This window comes from Bos taurus, chromosome 19, assembly GCF_002263795.3.
Source record: "Bos taurus isolate L1 Dominette 01449 registration number 42190680 breed Hereford chromosome 19, ARS-UCD2.0, whole genome shotgun sequence".
Classification (NCBI taxonomy): Eukaryota; Metazoa; Chordata; class Mammalia; order Artiodactyla; family Bovidae; genus Bos; species Bos taurus.
This window is the reverse complement of record NC_037346.1, coordinates 35,171,192-35,188,226: the sequence shown is the minus strand read 5'-3', so window position 1 is coordinate 35,188,226 and position 17,035 is coordinate 35,171,192. Positions and strand designations below refer to the sequence as shown.

Sequence of the window (17,035 nt, the reverse complement as noted above, 5' to 3'; positions counted from 1 at the left end):
TCCTGCTCTCTATGAGGCTCTTCAGACAGGCCTTCAGAACCTCAGTCTGGAGCTCCGAGGAATCAACTTGAAGTAGGCTTGTCACCGCTTATGCCATCTGTTCCATTTTCTATCCTTCAGTCAAAATCCTACACTGCATTTCACAGATGGAATCTGCTCCTAAGATCCCTTTCTTCTCTCAAACAATCACAAAACTAAAATAAACTGAAACTTCAATAAAAACAGGTTGTTAGAATCCACTCAAAAACCACACACAGAAATTAAACCGTTAACAGCCACATCTGAAAATCAAAGGCAGGGATCTGAGAACCCTCCAAAGTCAAAGATAATGATGAGTTCGGGTCTGTCAGGGTCAGTCATGAAATAATGTGCCATGTTAAGTACAAGAAAATGGGGCGAAAGGGTAGAGAGGGGTTCCAACCGGGCGGCAGGACACGGAGGCCACACGGCAAGGAGGGGCCTGGCAGCGACAGGAGTCAGGCTCCTGTTCCCACAGCCCACATTTAGTTCCACACAGCTGTTCTGCTAAAGGTGACCTAAGCTACAGGTCATGCTTGTGACCCATATCTGAAAATACATATCTAATTTCAGAAAGTAAGAACAGAGTGAAGCCACTCTTTTGTGGTCCTAAGCGTACGAGAAGCAGCAGCGAAGGCCATCTTCGACAGGAAAGACAAGACAGAACCTACCTCAGGCGGCAGACGCTTCACCAGTGGCAGCCCCAACACCGAATCTTCTCTGGTCTTTTGACCCGAAGCTGAGTGACTCAGACCGGAGGCCAGAGGAAACCTTCAGGTCAGCAGGCCCTCCCCGGAATGCTGGAACGAGCCACGGACGGGTGGCCTGTGGGGTGTATTTTAAGATGACAGCCTTAGGGCCCCCAGTTTAAAGGAGTGCAGGCCAGCATTAGTGAAGACAGAACCAAGAGGAAGGCCTGAGTGTATTTCAGACCAGCTCCGGGGCGTTCCGTCCTGGAAAAGCAACCATGCTGAAGCGGGCACTGCTCTGCAGTAAGACGCTGAGCACCGACTGCCCACAGCCTGGCAGGGAAGGTGGCAAGAGGGATGCCAGACACAGCTCCAGACCCTGCAGTGGGGAACGGCCGACACAAGCACAGGATGCTGGAGGCTAACTGTTCATTACGGGCCAAAGTCTGCCTTCGGTTTTTAAAAACCACACTGAACGAAACTGCCCAGACACCATGTCACTAAAAACAATTTTGGTTTCCAATGTGCTTTATAAAATGAATTTAGTATTACTAGAAGATGCCCACGTGACCTTGCCCTCTTCCTAGAACACACACCAGACCTGTACCATCACCCCAAAAGAAACCACAGGAGGCAGTCATTGCAGTGGTAAAGCAGAAAAAGTACCAAGCTGGCGCTGGGGAGGGGAGTTCAAGGTCACCTGTTGTGTCCCTGACACGCGAGCAGATTTACTCTCTGCAACTAACTTGTGCTAACTTACAAAATGGGGCTGATTATTCCAATGAGAAACAACGTGGGCAGCACTCTGTAAACGCTAATGTCCTGCTGACTCATAAAGTGACTGAAAAAAAGCACTTCCAGGGAGGATTTCGGACAGGAACTTCACACAGGCAGCCATCTTGAAGGGCGTTCAGCAAAAAGACTAAGCTCTCTATTTTCCATCCACATGTCACATGCAGAGCCTCTCAGCTCAGCTCCAGGATGGCTCTGGCCCACCCATTCATCAATGGCGTATCAGCTGCCATTTGCACCAGGAGCTGGGCAGACCAGGGCTGTAGGGCGATGGACCCGTGAGACACAGGTTCTGACCTCATGGAGCTCACAGCCCAGACAGACAGACTGACGATAAAAAAAGAAACAAAAGTTAAATGACTAGACTTGTGATAAGGTAGCCTGTCTAGTGGACAAGCCTCACCTGAAGCTTTGATTCAAAGTCAAAACCACCCAAACAGGCATGCTGGCCACACAGCACACAGCCCACCCCAGGGCAGCTGCCAGCTGCAACTCCCGAGTTTTAGGAGAGAACACTTTCTAACTCATTCCATGAGACCAGCAAGAAAAAACACTGTAAGAAAACTACAGACCAATATCCCTTTTGAACAGTGACACAAAAATTCTCAACAAAAAAACCCTAACAAACTGAATTTAGCAGTATAGTAAAAGGATTATACATCCCAACCACGTGGGGTTTGTTCCTGGGATGCAAGATTGGCTCAACATATGAAGGTAAATACACCACATCAACTGAAGGAAAGAAAAACATATGATTGTCTCAGTTGATGCAGAAAAAGCATCTGATTAAGAAATAAGCATCTGATAAAATTTAACACTGTTTCATGATGCAAGCACTCAACAAATAGGAATAGAAGGAAACTACTAACACAATTAAGAGTCATATACTAATAAACCTCCATCAAACATCGGACTCAATGATAAAAGAATGAAAGCTTCTCTTCTAAGATCAGGAACAAAGCAAGGATGCTGACTTTCACCACCTCTATTCAACACAGACTGAAAATTCTAGCCAGAGCAATTAGGCAGGAGAAAGAAAGAAAAGACATCTAAATTGGAAAGGATGAAGTAAAATTATTTGTTTGCAGACGATATGATCTTGTTTGTGGAAAACCCTAAGGACTATAACACACACACACAAAAAATGTGTTTTAAAATGTGTTAGGCTTCCCTGGTGGTCCAGTGGCTAAGACTCCATGCTCCCAATGCAGGGAGCCCGGATTCGACTCCTGTTCAGGGAGCTAGATCCTACATCAGTTCACTCGCTCAGTTGTGTCTGACTCTGTGACCATATGGACTGTAGCACGCCAGGCTTCCCTGTCCCTCACCAACTCCCGGAGCTTACTCAAACTCATGTCCATCGAGTTGGTGATACCATCCAACCATCTCATCCTCTGTCGTCCCCTTCTCCTCCTGCCTTCAATCTTTCCCAGCATCAGGATCTTTTCCAATGAGTCAGTTCTTCACATCAGGTGGCCAAAGCATTGTTCACGTGTAGAGTCATCTCTTGTGTTGTTGGAAGAGGGTGTTTGCTATGATCAGTGCATCCTCTTGGCAAAACTCTGTTAGACTTGCCCTGCTTCGTATTGTACTCCAAGGCCAAATTTGCCTGTTACTCCAGGTATCTCTTAACTTGCTGCTCTGGTGTGAGTTCTAGGTCTTGTAGGTCATCATAGAACCATTCAACTTCAGCTTCTTCAGCATCAGTGGTTGGGGCATAGACTTGGATTACTGTGATATTGAATGGTTTGTCTTGGAAATTAACAGGGATCATTCTGTCATTTTTTTTTTCCTTCATTTTGTTTTTATTATTAGCATGTTTGCTTAATTTACAGCAAGCAGAAAATAAGCTGGGTCTTGTTTTGATCCAAACATTGATGTTTTAAAGGTTGTACACAATATTTGTTAAAAAGAACATATAAAAATACCTTTTTAGAAGCTTCTATAAGAAAGAAAATACAAAGTTTAACCCCACAACTTTCCTCTTTGCTAGAACTGCAAACTACTGCTACAGTTTTAAATAGACTTTTTGTTTAAACTATACATCCAGGAAAATCTAAAAAAATTAAAGAAACGTGCATATAAATGATTGCATAGCAGAACATGAACATTAACTGCAAACAGTAAAGAAATGAGTTAGAAATACTATCAAATATACAAAGGTTCTAGAATCAATCCTTGAAACACATTCCACAAACAGTATTTAAAAACCACCTTTTGTTCTTTACAGGCAAGGCCTAGATCTCTAAAACCGAAACTGAAAAAAGTAATCCTCTAAAAGGCATAGTTTCCCCACAACATTTCTTACTTATGCCTGTAAGCAAGCAATCTAAAATTTTAAAGATGCTAGCTTTTACTCTGAAATGAAACTGGACATATCAAGTCACTTTTTATTGCCCCCACATGATATCACAGAGAGATGTTAGAAATTTTTATAAAGAGTAGGGTATTATTCTCTTGTTTTTATCAGGTACTATACTGATAATCAATCATAAACTCAAAGAGATGTGACTTTCTTGAAATTAATTTTTTCCAAAGTTATTTTAAATCTCATGGCACCAGAGAATCACTTAGAATGGGAGTGTTGTTTTTTAACTTGCCTCATGTTAAACTGAGGTGTGAAGAACAAGCTTCCTTCATAAAGAGATGGGCACATTTTGATACAAATGCACACACCAAGTGCTTTAAGCATCAAAATTCAGTCCTCTTACACTATGCGCATTCACAAACAAATCCTCCTTTGAAACACTTTACTTGCTTTTAACAGCAGTAAGAAAACTATGCAATATTATGGTCAACAACGCTCCTTAAAGTAACTACATAAGAGCTTTCTTTTCCCCTTAAAATTATTTCTGCCACCATCAACCTGCCCAAATTTTAAGGTGAGTTTTTCCGACGTTTGTATGGTTCCAAATCTTCATAGAAACCAGGAAAGTGAAGGCTCCTTGTTTCAAACAATCTGCCTGGAAATGCTACTTAACCCACTTGTCATGTTCCAAGACAGTGGGGGTTAACAGAAGAACTACTCCACACTGTGCCATAAACTATCATCACGGGCCTAGACATCTGGACAAGACAAAAAGGTCCACCCTGAACCTAAATGTGTCTGGTCGTCAGTGTTTACTGTGGCTACAACTTCACTTTTTTTCATTCTATCTTATTAGCAAGCTACATTTCTAGGTTAACAGTTCTACCAAATATGGATATGAAAGTTTATTTTTAATAAGACAATGTTGCAAATTATGGTCAACCAACATCTTTTCACCAATACTTCAAGCATAAAAAATGAGAATCTTTACAAAAATATACAGAGACACCACGAATTGGTAGCTGCCCATAACATTAAACAAACTGGACTCTTAAGAGTGGCTTCTCAACAGCATATCATTTTAATTATAACCATTGCCTGGTACAGGGAAAACTGACAAGTGTTTTTTAAGCATCATTGCAACATTGTATTCCTGATAATTTAAGTAAACCAAACTATGAGTAAATGAATGATACATGCCTAAAAATATCATGGTTTATACTATCAGTGGCCACTGGACTTAGGACTAGTCCAAGACCTTGACCTAGATTTTGACCTAGACCTAGACTGTGATCTTGACTGAGATTTGGATCTAGGTGGTTCTTTTTTCCTTGATTCCTTTTCATATCTTGAGCCAGACTTATAATGTGTTTTGGAATCTGTTTTAGAGGTGCCTCTAGTTTTGGTGTGAGATGCAGACCTAGAACGTGATTTAGCCTTCATTTCTTTCTTGGGCTGGGACTTGGACCGTGATCTTGAATTGGATTTAGATCTTGAAAAAGATCGATTTCGGTGTTTGAATCTATCATTGTCGGAATGGCTTCTGCTACGCCGTGGTCTTCCAGTCGGTCTACTGTTTCTAGGACTATAAGATCTTCTATAGTTGTAATCGAAGGAGCGACTCCTGGATCTTCTTCTGTCATAACTTTGGCTTCTAGAACGTCTGTATCTGTCATAATCATCATAGCGCGAAGAACTATACACATTCCTCCCTTCCTTGGCTTTCATCTGATTTGGAGTCTTTCGATCCCCCTGTGCAAACTGTATTTCAATTTGGCGTCCACAAATGCACTTTCTGTCCAAATTATGTAAAGCATCTTCAGCATCACGAACATCCTCAAATTGAACATATGCAAATCCTCTTGGACGGCGAGTGTAGAAATCAAGTGGAACATACACATCAACTATAGGACCATAACGACCAAATTCCCGACGTAAATCTTCAGACCTGGTATCGTCAGCCACGTTCCTCACGAAGAGAGACGTGTTGGGGGGGCGCAGGTACCGGGACATGACGCCGGCGTTGAGTCTCCGCAGGGACACTAACGGGCTCAGCAAACCGTCCGCAGCTTCGGCGCCGGATCCTCCACAGACACACACACAGCCAGAGGGCTCCGCTACAGCCCATTCTGTCATTTTTGAGACTGCACCCAAGTACTGCATTTCAGACTCTCTTGTTGACTATGAGGGCTACTCCATTTCTTCTAAGGGATTCTTGCCCACAGTAGTAGATATAATGGTCATCTGAATTTAATTCACCCATTCCAGTCCATTCTAGTTCACTGATTCCTAAAATGTTGATGTTTACTCTTGCCATCTCCCGTGTGACTTCCAATTTACCTTGATTCATGGACCTAACATTCCAGGTTCCTATGCAATATTGTTCTTTACAGCATCAGACTTTACTTTCACCACCAGATACATCCACGACTGGGTGTTGTTTCCACTTTGGCTCAGCCTCTTCATTTCTTCTGAGCTATTTCTCCACTCTTTTCCAGTAGCATACTGGGCACCTACCAACCTGGGGAGGTCATCTTTCAGTGTCATCTTTTTGCCTTTTCATACTGTTCATGGGATTCTCAAGGCAAGAATGCTGAAGTGGTTTGCCATTCCCTTCTCCAGTGGACTACGTTTTGTCAGAACTCTCCACCATGACCCGTCTGTCTTGGGTGGCCCTACAGGGCATGGCTCATAGTTTCATTGAGTTAGACAAGGCTGTGGTCCATGTGATGAGTCTGGTTAGTTTTCTGTGATTATGGTTTTCATTCTATCTGCCCTCTGATGGATAAGGATAAGAGGCTTGTGGAAGCTTCCTGATGGGAGGGACTAGCTGTGGGGGAATCTGGGTCTTGTTGTGATAGGTGGGGCCATGATCAATAAATCTTTAATCCAATTTTCTGTTGATGCGAGGGGCTGTGTTCCTTTCCTGTTGTTTGGTCTGAGGCCAAGCATGGTAGGGGTCAAAAGGACTTACGCCAGCACTGTTGTAGTCAGTGCCCCTGACCCCATGGCAGGCCACTGCTGACCCACGCCTCTGCCGGAGACTCCTGGATGCTCACAGGCAAGTCTGGCTCAGTCTCTTGTGGGTCACTGCTCCTTTCTCCTGGGTCCTGGTGTGCACAAGGTTTTGTTTATGCCCTCCAAGAGTGTTTCCCCAGTCCTGTGAAAGTTCTGTCATCAAATCCCACTGCCTCCAAAGTCAAATTCCCTGGGGGTACTCAGTCCCTTTGCCCAATCCATAGGTTGGGGAATCTGTTGTGTGTCCTAGAACTTTCACAACAGTGCAAGAACTTCTTTCATATAATTGTTCTCCAGTTTGTGGGTCATCTGCTCAGTGGCTCTATGGTGCAGCTAATGGCCACCTCCTCCAAAAGGATTTATGTCACACGCAGTGCCTCCCAGGTCTGCTGCAGCCAGAGCCCCTGTCCCCGCGACAGGCCACTGCTGACCCATGCCTCCATAGGAGACACTCAGAGGCAGGTCTGGCTCAGTCTCTGTGGGGTCTCTGGGTCCTGGTGCACACAAGGTTTTTTGTTTGAGACCTCCAAACGTCTCTGGTGAGTATGGGGTTTGATTCTAAACGTGATTTCACTCCTTCTACCGTCTTCTTGGGGCTTCTCCTTTGCCCATGGATGAGAAATATCTTTTTTTGGTGGAATCCAACATTTTCCTGTCAATGGGTGTTCAGCAGTGAGTTGTAATTTTGAGTTTTCGCAGGAGAAGAGGAGTGCACGTCCTTCTACTGCGTCATCTTCCTACATGTTGCAACTAAAAAGTCCCACTTGCTGAAGGAGGAAACAGACAGAACAGGCTCTATCTTGAAAGCAGGACTCCATCTTGGGCCAGACTGTGGACTTTGAGCTATATGCCCGATATCTATGGAAACGACATACCAACTGGAAAACCAGACCCCCCTCCCCGATGGAAGAGCCCCAGGGCTTGTACCTGGAAGAGCCCCAGGGCTTGTACCTAGACTCTCCATCACCTAAAAGAATACCCTAATTATCTGTGTAACCAAATAGAATCATAGATTCTATTATGCTTATTAGGGTATGACCACAGGCCTATTGATAATTGTCCACTGTTAACTACCTAGGCTTAAGGCATACGAATCACAGGTTTAAGGCATACGAATAACGAATAAGGGGTTAACTTTGATTGTATCTTTCTTTTCCTTTGTTCAGACTAGTTTCAGAGAATTTGGGGAGGTGGGTTTGAGCACGTACACTTAGGGTATATAAGGTTTTCACAAAAACTGGTTGGGGTCCTTGGCTAACAGAAGACTCTGCCTTGGGCCCGCCGGTGTAATAAACTGCATTCCACTATCTGCATTGTCCTTCTGAGTGAGTTTGTTTCCCAGAACCCGTGGCTACAACTAAGACCTGGTGCAGCCAAATAAATCCATAAAAATTTGAAGTAAAATAAAATGTGTTAGAATAAATCAATTCAGCAGCAGGACACAAAGTCAACACACACACACAAAATCAGTTGTATTTGTACACATGAAAAATGAACAGTCTGAAAAAATTTACGAAAACAATTTCACTTACTATAACAACTAAAAGAATGAAATACTTAAGAACACATTGGGAGGTGAAGACTTATACAATGAAAACTATAATATATTGCTGAAAGAAATTAAACAAGACATAAGTAAATGGAAACATACCCCATGTGCATGAAGTAGAGCACTTATTACTATTAAAATGCCAATCCTAATCAAAACAATCTGCAGATTCAATTCAGTCCCTATCAAAATCCCTATTGTGTCTTTTGCAGAAAAAGAAGAACTCATCCCAGAATTCACATGGAGTCTCAAAGGAACCGAACAGTCAAAAGAATCTTGGAAAAGAGCAAAAAAGCTGAAAGAACCACTTTCTAATATCAAAACTTACTACAGAGCTAGAGTAATCAAAGCAGTGTGTTGGCACAAAGACAGACACAGACCAATGGAATAGAGAGCTCAGAAATAAACCTTTGCATATATGGGCAAATCATTTTTGATAGGGCTGTCAAGACAATTCAATGGGGAAAGGACAGTCCTTTAAGCAAATGACGCTGAGAAAACTGGATATCCAAGGACTTCCCTGGTGGTCCAGTGGTTAAGACCTCATGCTTCTACTGCAGGCGGCACAAGCTCAATCTCATGCCCTCTTCATGCTGTGTGGCACAGCCAAAAACAAAAAATTAAATTAAAAAAAAAACAAACAACCCTGTATATCCACATGCAAAAGTTCAAATTTGGACCCTTGTACAAAAATAAACTCAAGAAGGATCAGAGACCTCAATGTAAGACCTAAAGCATATTTCTTAGAAGAAAACAGGCAAAAGCTGATTTTACATTGCACTTGGTAATGATTTCCTGGATAAGACTCCAAAGGCAGAGCTAACAAAAGAAAAACTAGATACACTGGTTCATGAAAATGTATGTGTTGTGCATTAAAAGACACTATTCACAGAGTAAAAAGGTAACCCACAGGGTGGCAGAAAATATTTTCAAATCATATATCTGATAAGAGAGCAAATATCTAATATAGAGAACTCCTAAACTTTGAAACAAAACAACCGGATTCAAAAATGGGCAAAGGACTTGAATAGACATTTCTCTAAAGAAGATATAAAAACAGCCAGTAAGTATATGAAAAGATGCTTAATATCACTAGTCATTAGTAAAATGCAAATAATAACTATGAATACAATGAGATACAACCTCACACCCATTAGAATGACTACTATCAGAAAACCAGAAAGTGCAAAGTGGGAGGATATGGAGAAATTAGAACCTTAGGCACCGTGGGTGAGAATGTAAAATGGTATTGCCACTGAAAAAAAAACACTATGGAGCGTCCTCAAAACAATTAAAAATAGAATTATCATATGATCCAGCAATTCTACTGCTGGATACACGTGCAAAAGAACTGAAAGCAGGGTCTTGAAAAAATACCTGTGCCCCCAGGTTCACAGCAGCATTATGCACAACAGAGAAAACACAGAGACTACCCAAGCAACGTGATATGTGAACACAACAGGATATATACACACAATTCAGCTTGAAAAGGAAGCAAATTCTGACACATGCTACAACACGGATGAACCTTATAGACATTTATGCTAAGTGCAATAAGCCAGACACAAAAGCAAATGCTATATGAGTCCACTTACATGAGCTACTTAGAGTCGTCAAATCCTTAGGGGCAGAAAATTGGGGGTTGCCCGGCGCTGGGGGCGGGGAAGGAAATGGGGAGCTGTGTTTTAATGGGTACAAAGTTTCCATTTTACAAGATGAAAAGAATTCTGGAGATAGATGGTGGGGATAGCAGTACATTATGAACGTATTTAGCACCTCTGAACTATACCTTTAAAAATGGTTAACGATGTAAATTTAAATTATGTATATTTTATTACAATAAAAAATATTTAAGTATGTCACTCATAAAGGATAAAACATTAAATGCTATCTAATTTCAAGTAGGTTCATGCCTGAAATCAGATAATTTAAAAATTCTAACATTAATTTCCTCATGGATTTGGATAGATTTGCCTTGCCCCACTGTTCTCTCTTAGACAATTTACTTAGGATGATGGTTCACTCTGATTTCCAACTCCAAGTTATTTTTAGAACTGAAAACATAATTGTGAAATGTAACTATGAAAGGCCCTTTACTCTGAGGCAGTTTTTATAATGCTTCCACTTGAAGCATCCTCACTTTAATGCCAGAAAATATGTGGAAAGGACCCTCCATCCTGGAAGGACTAGAAGCAGAGTAACCAGAGAGGGTTTTCCAGAGCCAGGCGCTAAGCTTTCACTTAAAAATAGCCTTGCCGGGCCTGTCACTATTTCCAGCACCCCACCAATCACCCCCCAAGGACACAGCCCTGTCGCCAAAGGTCAGGGCCGCAGCGGCCATCAGTCAAGCTGTTTATCTCAACAAACACTGTGGGCAGCTTTACTTTTCCCCACACCCATTTCCCCCCATATTTCTCACTCAGAGCCTTTTCAGGCTTGGAAAAAATTACTTGGCAAAGTCCAGAGCTTATATTAAAAGAAAAAACAAAACAAAACCTTAAATAAAAAATGTCTTTTATGCTTTCACCACATTTATTGTTAGAGTATGTAACAACAAAAAGGCTATCTTTTTAAACTGCATTTAAACCAGAAAGTCAATATATACTGTTAAATAACAAATTTTTTCTGGTCATGTTAACATTAATAAGCTTAGCCACAGAATAAGGTGAAAGCAAAACACATTTTAAAATCAAATTTATGAACCAGGAAATGCAAGATTTAAGTTTCTTTGCTCCCAGTGTAACAAAATACCGATGCCTTTGACACTGGGATTGACACCTGGTGGGTATATGGGAGTTTGCTGTGTGTTTCTCTTCGAGCGTTTCTATAATTTCTCCTTCATGCTCAACTTTGCTAAAATAAGGTTAGAAAAGTGAATAATTAGCTACACTCTAAGTATCAACCTCGTAAAGTAAAGCTAGCTAAAAAATACCACCAAATAGAACATCAAGAGGAACAAACTGGCCAATGTCAAGCGGCAGTGGCATCTTCATGGGCAGCAAGGTGGGTGGGCCTTGATTTGGACCTTCGATGGTAACTGAGACCAGGTTAGTACAGAGCAAGTCACCTGACTGTCCCAGGCCCACTCGAGTTTCTGTAATTTTTTTTGCTTACTTTGGATTTAATTTGCTCTTTCACTAGTTTCCTAAAGTGGAAGTTTAAAGTGCTGATTCAGATCTTCTTGTTTAATATGTGTATTCAATGCTATACAGTTCTGTCTAAGCACTGCTTTCACTACTTCCTCCACGTTGTGTATAAGCTGTGTTTTCATCTCTATTTAGTTCCCCCCTCCCAAATTTTTTTCACCAGTCTGTGCAACCTGTGAGATCTTAGTTCCCCAACCAGGGACTGAAACCGGGGCACGGCAGTAAAAGCACCGAGGCCTAACCGCTGGACTGCCAGGGAGCTCCCTGAGTTCAAAATATTGTTAAGTTTCTCTAAAGATTTCTTTGTTGACATGTGTTATTTAGACATGTACTGTTTCATCTGCAAGTATTTGGGGATTTTCCAGCTTTCTGTTACTGACTTCTACTTTAGCCCCATTGTGGTCTCAGAGCAGACAGTCTGTTTTCTATTCTTTTAAATCTGTTAAGGTGTGTTTTTATGGCCCAGAACATGGTCCAGCTTCAGAAGAATATATGATGTACTGTTGTGGGATGAAGCAGACTCAGATGTCAGTGATACTCAGGTGACTGATGGTACTATCGAGTTCAAAGACATCCTTGCTGCTTTTCTGCCTGCTGGATCTGTCCATTTCCAATAAGTGGTATTTGAGGTCTCCAGTGACGCTAATTCATCTATTTCTCTTTGGAGTCCTATCGGTTTTTGCCTCGTGTAGCTTGATGCTTTGATGTTACGTACACACACATTCATGAATGTCATGTCATCTTGGAGTACTGACCCCTTTATCATTATGCCACATCCTTCTTTATTCCTGATCACTGTCCTTACTCAGGAGTCTTCTCTAAAATTAATACAGCTACTCCTATTTCATTAGTGCTGGCATGGCTCTCTCTATCCCTTCACTCTCCATCCATATGTGTCTTTATATTTAATGTGGGCTTCTTGGATGTGTATATTAATGTGTATAGTAACCTGAACAATTCACCCCAAAGATGGGCGGACTCCATATGCGGACCTCCAGAACCAATGAGTATGTTACCCAACTGATGAGGTAAAAGGGACTTTCAGATGTAGTGAAATTAAGGACCTTGAGATGGGGAGATTATCCTGAATATATCTGGCCCAGTATAATTACAGGAGTCCTCACACAGGGAGGGGGGACGGTTGAGTCATAGAGTAGATACGACAGATGCTGAGCAACAAGAGGTTGAAGTGATGTGAGGAGGCCCTGGGCCAACTGATGCCGGTGGCCTGGAGACGGGGGGAGGCCAGTGGACAGACCGTCTTCCAGAGCCTACACAAGGAACATGGCCTGCTGACACCTTGATTTTAGGACTTCTGACCACCAAGACTATAATAGAATAGCTTTGTGGGGTTTTAAGCTACTGTTTGTGGTAACTTATTACAGCAACAATAGGAAACTAATACAACATTTTTCATCAGATTTGGAGATATTAGGAGATTATTTCTTCAAATACTTTTTTCCTACCCCATTCTCTCTTTCCTGTTCTTCTGGGACTCCCAAAGCCTGATATCCTGTGGACATCCTGTGGACATATCCTGTGGATATCCTTGATATCCTGTGGGCATCTGCAGCTCTCTTAATTTGCCTTCCACCTTTGTTCTGCTCTTTAGATTGGATGATTTCTACTGATCTTTCTCAAGTTTGACTGCCATCTCAAATCTGCTACTCAGATCAGATCAGATCAGTCGCTCAGTTGTGTCTGACTCTTTGCGACCCCATGAATCACAGCACACCAGGCCTCCCTGTCCATTACCAACTCCCGGAGTTCACTCAGACTCACGTCCATGGAGTCAGTGATGCCATCCAGCCATCTCATCCTCTGTCGTCCCCTTCTCCTCCTGCCCCCAATCCCTCCCAGCATCACAGTCTTTTCCAATGAGTCAACTCTTCGCATCAGGTGGCCAAAGTACTGGAGTTTCAGCTTTAGCATCATTCCTTCCAAAGAAATCCCAGGGCTGATCTCCTTCAGAATGGACTGGTTGGATCTCCTTGCAGTCCAAGGGACTCTCAAGAGTCTTCTCCAACACCACAGTTCAAAAGCATCTGAGTCCATCTAAAGCATTCTTCATTTCAGTTATTGTGCCTTTCAGCTCCAGAGTTGGTACCTGGCTCTCTTTTATACGCTCTCTTTATTCAGATTGTGTATTTGTAGGATAAATGTCATCATGTTTCCATTTAACTCTTTAAACATGGTTTCCTTTAGTTATCTGAACATATTTATAAGAGCTGTTTTGGAGTCTCTGTCCTCTAAGTCCAACATTTGGGCCAACTCAGGGTCAGTGTCCATGGAATGCTTTTACCCCCTAAGTTCAAGTCACACTTTCTTGTTTTTTTCAATCTTATAACTTTTTTTTGAACAACTGATACTACATTGATACTACAACTGATACTACTACATCAGTGTCATTCTGATACTATGTTGCAGCAACTCTAGATTCTGATTTTCCCTTTTGGAGACTGGTATAGTTACTGGTGTTTTTTTGTTTTTGTTTTTGTTTTTTGATTCTTTGTTTAATAACCTGCCTATTCTAAACCTATGGATTTTGTAGTTCAAACCCATGTTATTCAAGGGTCAACTGTAGTTAAATTTCCTTATCTCTTTTCATTCACCAATGAACAATGAATCAACCTTCTCTTTTTTCATTAACTGAGACCCTTCTACAACATGCAACACACCAATGAATATAACAGACATTTTCCTACAAAGTTATATTAAAAAAAAAAATTCTAAACAAACTTTTTGAAGAGTAACCATTTGAGAAACACTGTCTGAAAAAAATTACCATAATTTAAAAATTACTCATTGAGGACTTTCCTGGCGGTCCAGTGGTTGGGGCTCTGCACTTCCACCGCAGGGGTGCAAGTTCAGTCCCTGATGAGAGAAATGGAACATGGCTCAGCCAAAAAAAAAAGAGCTGATTACAGCAAATGAATTCAAACTACTGGTAAGCAATACTCAATCACTTCAGCTGCCATCAACAGATATGAATCTCCAGTAAGCAGTTTAGGAGCCAAGTCTCAGGTTACCCTGAACTTCAGAAGACGGGAGGGACAGCTCAGGTAGAATCTAAAAGAGAGGCCATTGAATTTCCTTAGCTTCCGAGCAGAATTTACAGTGCCATTCAGTATCACTTTCCATCCCCATATTTACAAGCTTGCGGAGCAGACAAATAGAGGGTTTATTTCTGCATAAAATCATAACGTTACCTACCAAAGGTCTCATGCTTTGAGACTGGTGTTAAAGAACTGGTGTTAAAACAAGAAAGTATGCTCAAAATGGAGTCAATGATACTGAGGCCCACGTGACCAAACTTCACCTAATTAGTTTCAGCCTCTTCCAGAAATGAACTTCCCTGATGGTTCAGTGGCTAAGAGTCCGCCTGCCTGTGTAGGGGACACAGGTTTGATCCCTGGTCTGGGACGATTCCACATGCCATGGAGCAACTGAGCCCATGGGCCACGACTGCTAAGCCTGTGCTCTAGAGCCCACGAGCCCCAACTACTGCAGCCAGCGTACCACAGCTAGAGAGTAGCTCTCGCCCGCCACAACTGGAGAACGTGCAGGCACAGCAATGGAGACCAAGGCAGCCAAATAAATAAAAAAGAAACTAAGGATGCTTTATTTTTCCTTCAGAATCATAGCACAGACGGCCACCCCAATCACCAGGTGAATTTAGGATGAAAGCACAGACAGGAAATGGTGCTGTCTCACCTTTTTACAAGGAGACAAACTATCATTAGCCTTGAGACTATGTATGCAATGGTCCGTAAATGGTAAGGCTTTGTTCTCTGTTTCCTCGTCTCATTAGCAGACTACCTATATTGCATCCCACTTTCGGTTAGTGCCTGTTCAATAATAGAATACTTCCTTCTCCACATTTGTGGACGGTATTTTCCAGGGTGGCAGGAGATCTTATTTTTATCTTTCCTCAACATAAATGTAGCTAAACTGTATTCTCATTAGACCACTTCATTGGTCCCACTTTGACAGCTCCCTCAATAAGGAAAAGGTGGGGACTTACTTCCCTGGCAGCCCAGGGGTTAGGACCTCACGTTTCCACTGCAGGGGGTAGAGGTTCCATCCCTGGCTGGGGAGCTAAGATTACACATGCTGTGTGACACCCCACCTGGATTACTGCAAAGCCATCTTACTCAAAACTGAACTTAAGTCCTTCCTCTGGGTTCTGATCTCAGGCACACAGGTCAGAAAACAAATCAGCCCTGAACTTCCCTCTTCTGTCTCAGCCCAGAATGAACGTATTACCACTGATCCTACCTTTTAAATAGCTCTCACACCCATGACTTCCACCTCCACCAAAGGAGGAGCTAGAGTGATCTTTCATAAATACACCTGCTGGTTCTATTCTCCTGACTGAGATTCTTCAATGGCCTCCTGCCATTCTGAGCAGAAGCCCTGGACAACTGTCACGACCTGTAAGGCCTGCAAGGTCTGACCCCTGCCTACCTGTTCAGCCCCATCTCCCTGACTCACTCCCCCTGCTTCTCTGTCCTCCAGCCCCAAGTGGGGCCTTAAACTCCAGGAGGACAGAGACCATGTCTGTTTGCTCATGCTATGTCCCTAGCACAATGCTCAGCACACAGCAGGTGGTAAATAAACACATCTGAAGAGTAATATTGATAGAACAACTGTAGCCTCTTAAATGGAAGGCAAATAAATGTACGTTTGTACCCTAGGTAGCTAACATAGGACTTGGACCATCATGAGACTAAAAAATGTTAAATAATTTTGCAAACCAGAGACAAACAGGATGAAATACAACACTGGCAATACCTGTTTATCAGTTCTGCCACACAAGTTACCGACACTGAGGTCTCTGCTCCTCCAGACACCCGTCCCCAGCCAAGGCAACCAGAGGCCTAACCATGTCCGAAGGAGGAGACCAGGAGCTGGAATAATGACACAGTCTGTGGAGTTGATTATATGAAAGTGAAAGTTGCTCAGGTGTGTCCACATCTTTGCAACCCCATGGACTATACAGTTCACTCCAAGCCAGAATCCTGGAGTGGGTAGCCTTTCCCTTCTCCAACAGATCTTTCCAACCCAGGAATCAAACCCAGGTCTCCCACATTGCAGGTGGATTCTTTACCAGCTGAGCCACAAGGGAAGCCCAATAATACTGGAGGGAGTAGCCTATCCCTTCTCCAACGGATCTTCCCAACCCAGGAATTGAACCAGGGTCTCCTGCATTGCAGGCAGATTCTTTACAAACTGAGCTACCAGGGAAACAAATACACCCTGGGGCGCAGCATTGCTCAAATGAGCTCCAAGCTGCGTCTGCGTCTGCCTTGGAAGCACTCTCTACCACTGGCCCATAAGGACCAGACATGGCCCCTCTGACCCTTGGGGTCTCACGTGGGTCTTCCTTCTCTTCACTCTTTGCTCAACTGAACTCCAAGTCTGTCCTTAAGGTCTCAGCTGAATACTACCTGCTCAGGAAAGCTGACCCTGTCCTTCCTCACCTCAGCTGCTGCCAGTGGCCCCATTATACATC

At 42.7% G+C, this 17,035-nt stretch overlaps 1 protein-coding gene, 1 long non-coding RNA gene and 1 pseudogene across 10 annotated transcripts in view; 1 reads left to right on the top strand and 2 right to left on the bottom strand.

Moving 5' to 3' along the window:
• Window positions 1-17,035, bottom strand: part of DHRS7B (dehydrogenase/reductase 7B) — a 47,141-nt gene that overhangs the window by 23,963 nt on the left and 6,143 nt on the right. For 3 of the 9 annotated variants that reach the window (XM_005220362.5, XM_059878062.1, XM_059878061.1), the window contains exon 2: window positions 690-843. The gene's annotated coding sequence lies outside the window, so the exon portion shown is untranslated. 9 annotated transcript variants of the gene reach the window in all.
• Window positions 712-9,095, top strand: LOC112442647 (uncharacterized). Its single transcript, XR_003030882.2, has 2 exons — window positions 712-795; window positions 8,587-9,095. It is a non-coding gene; the product is annotated as an uncharacterized lncRNA (long non-coding RNA).
• Window positions 4,870-5,901, bottom strand: LOC782389 (serine and arginine rich splicing factor 10 pseudogene; annotated as a pseudogene).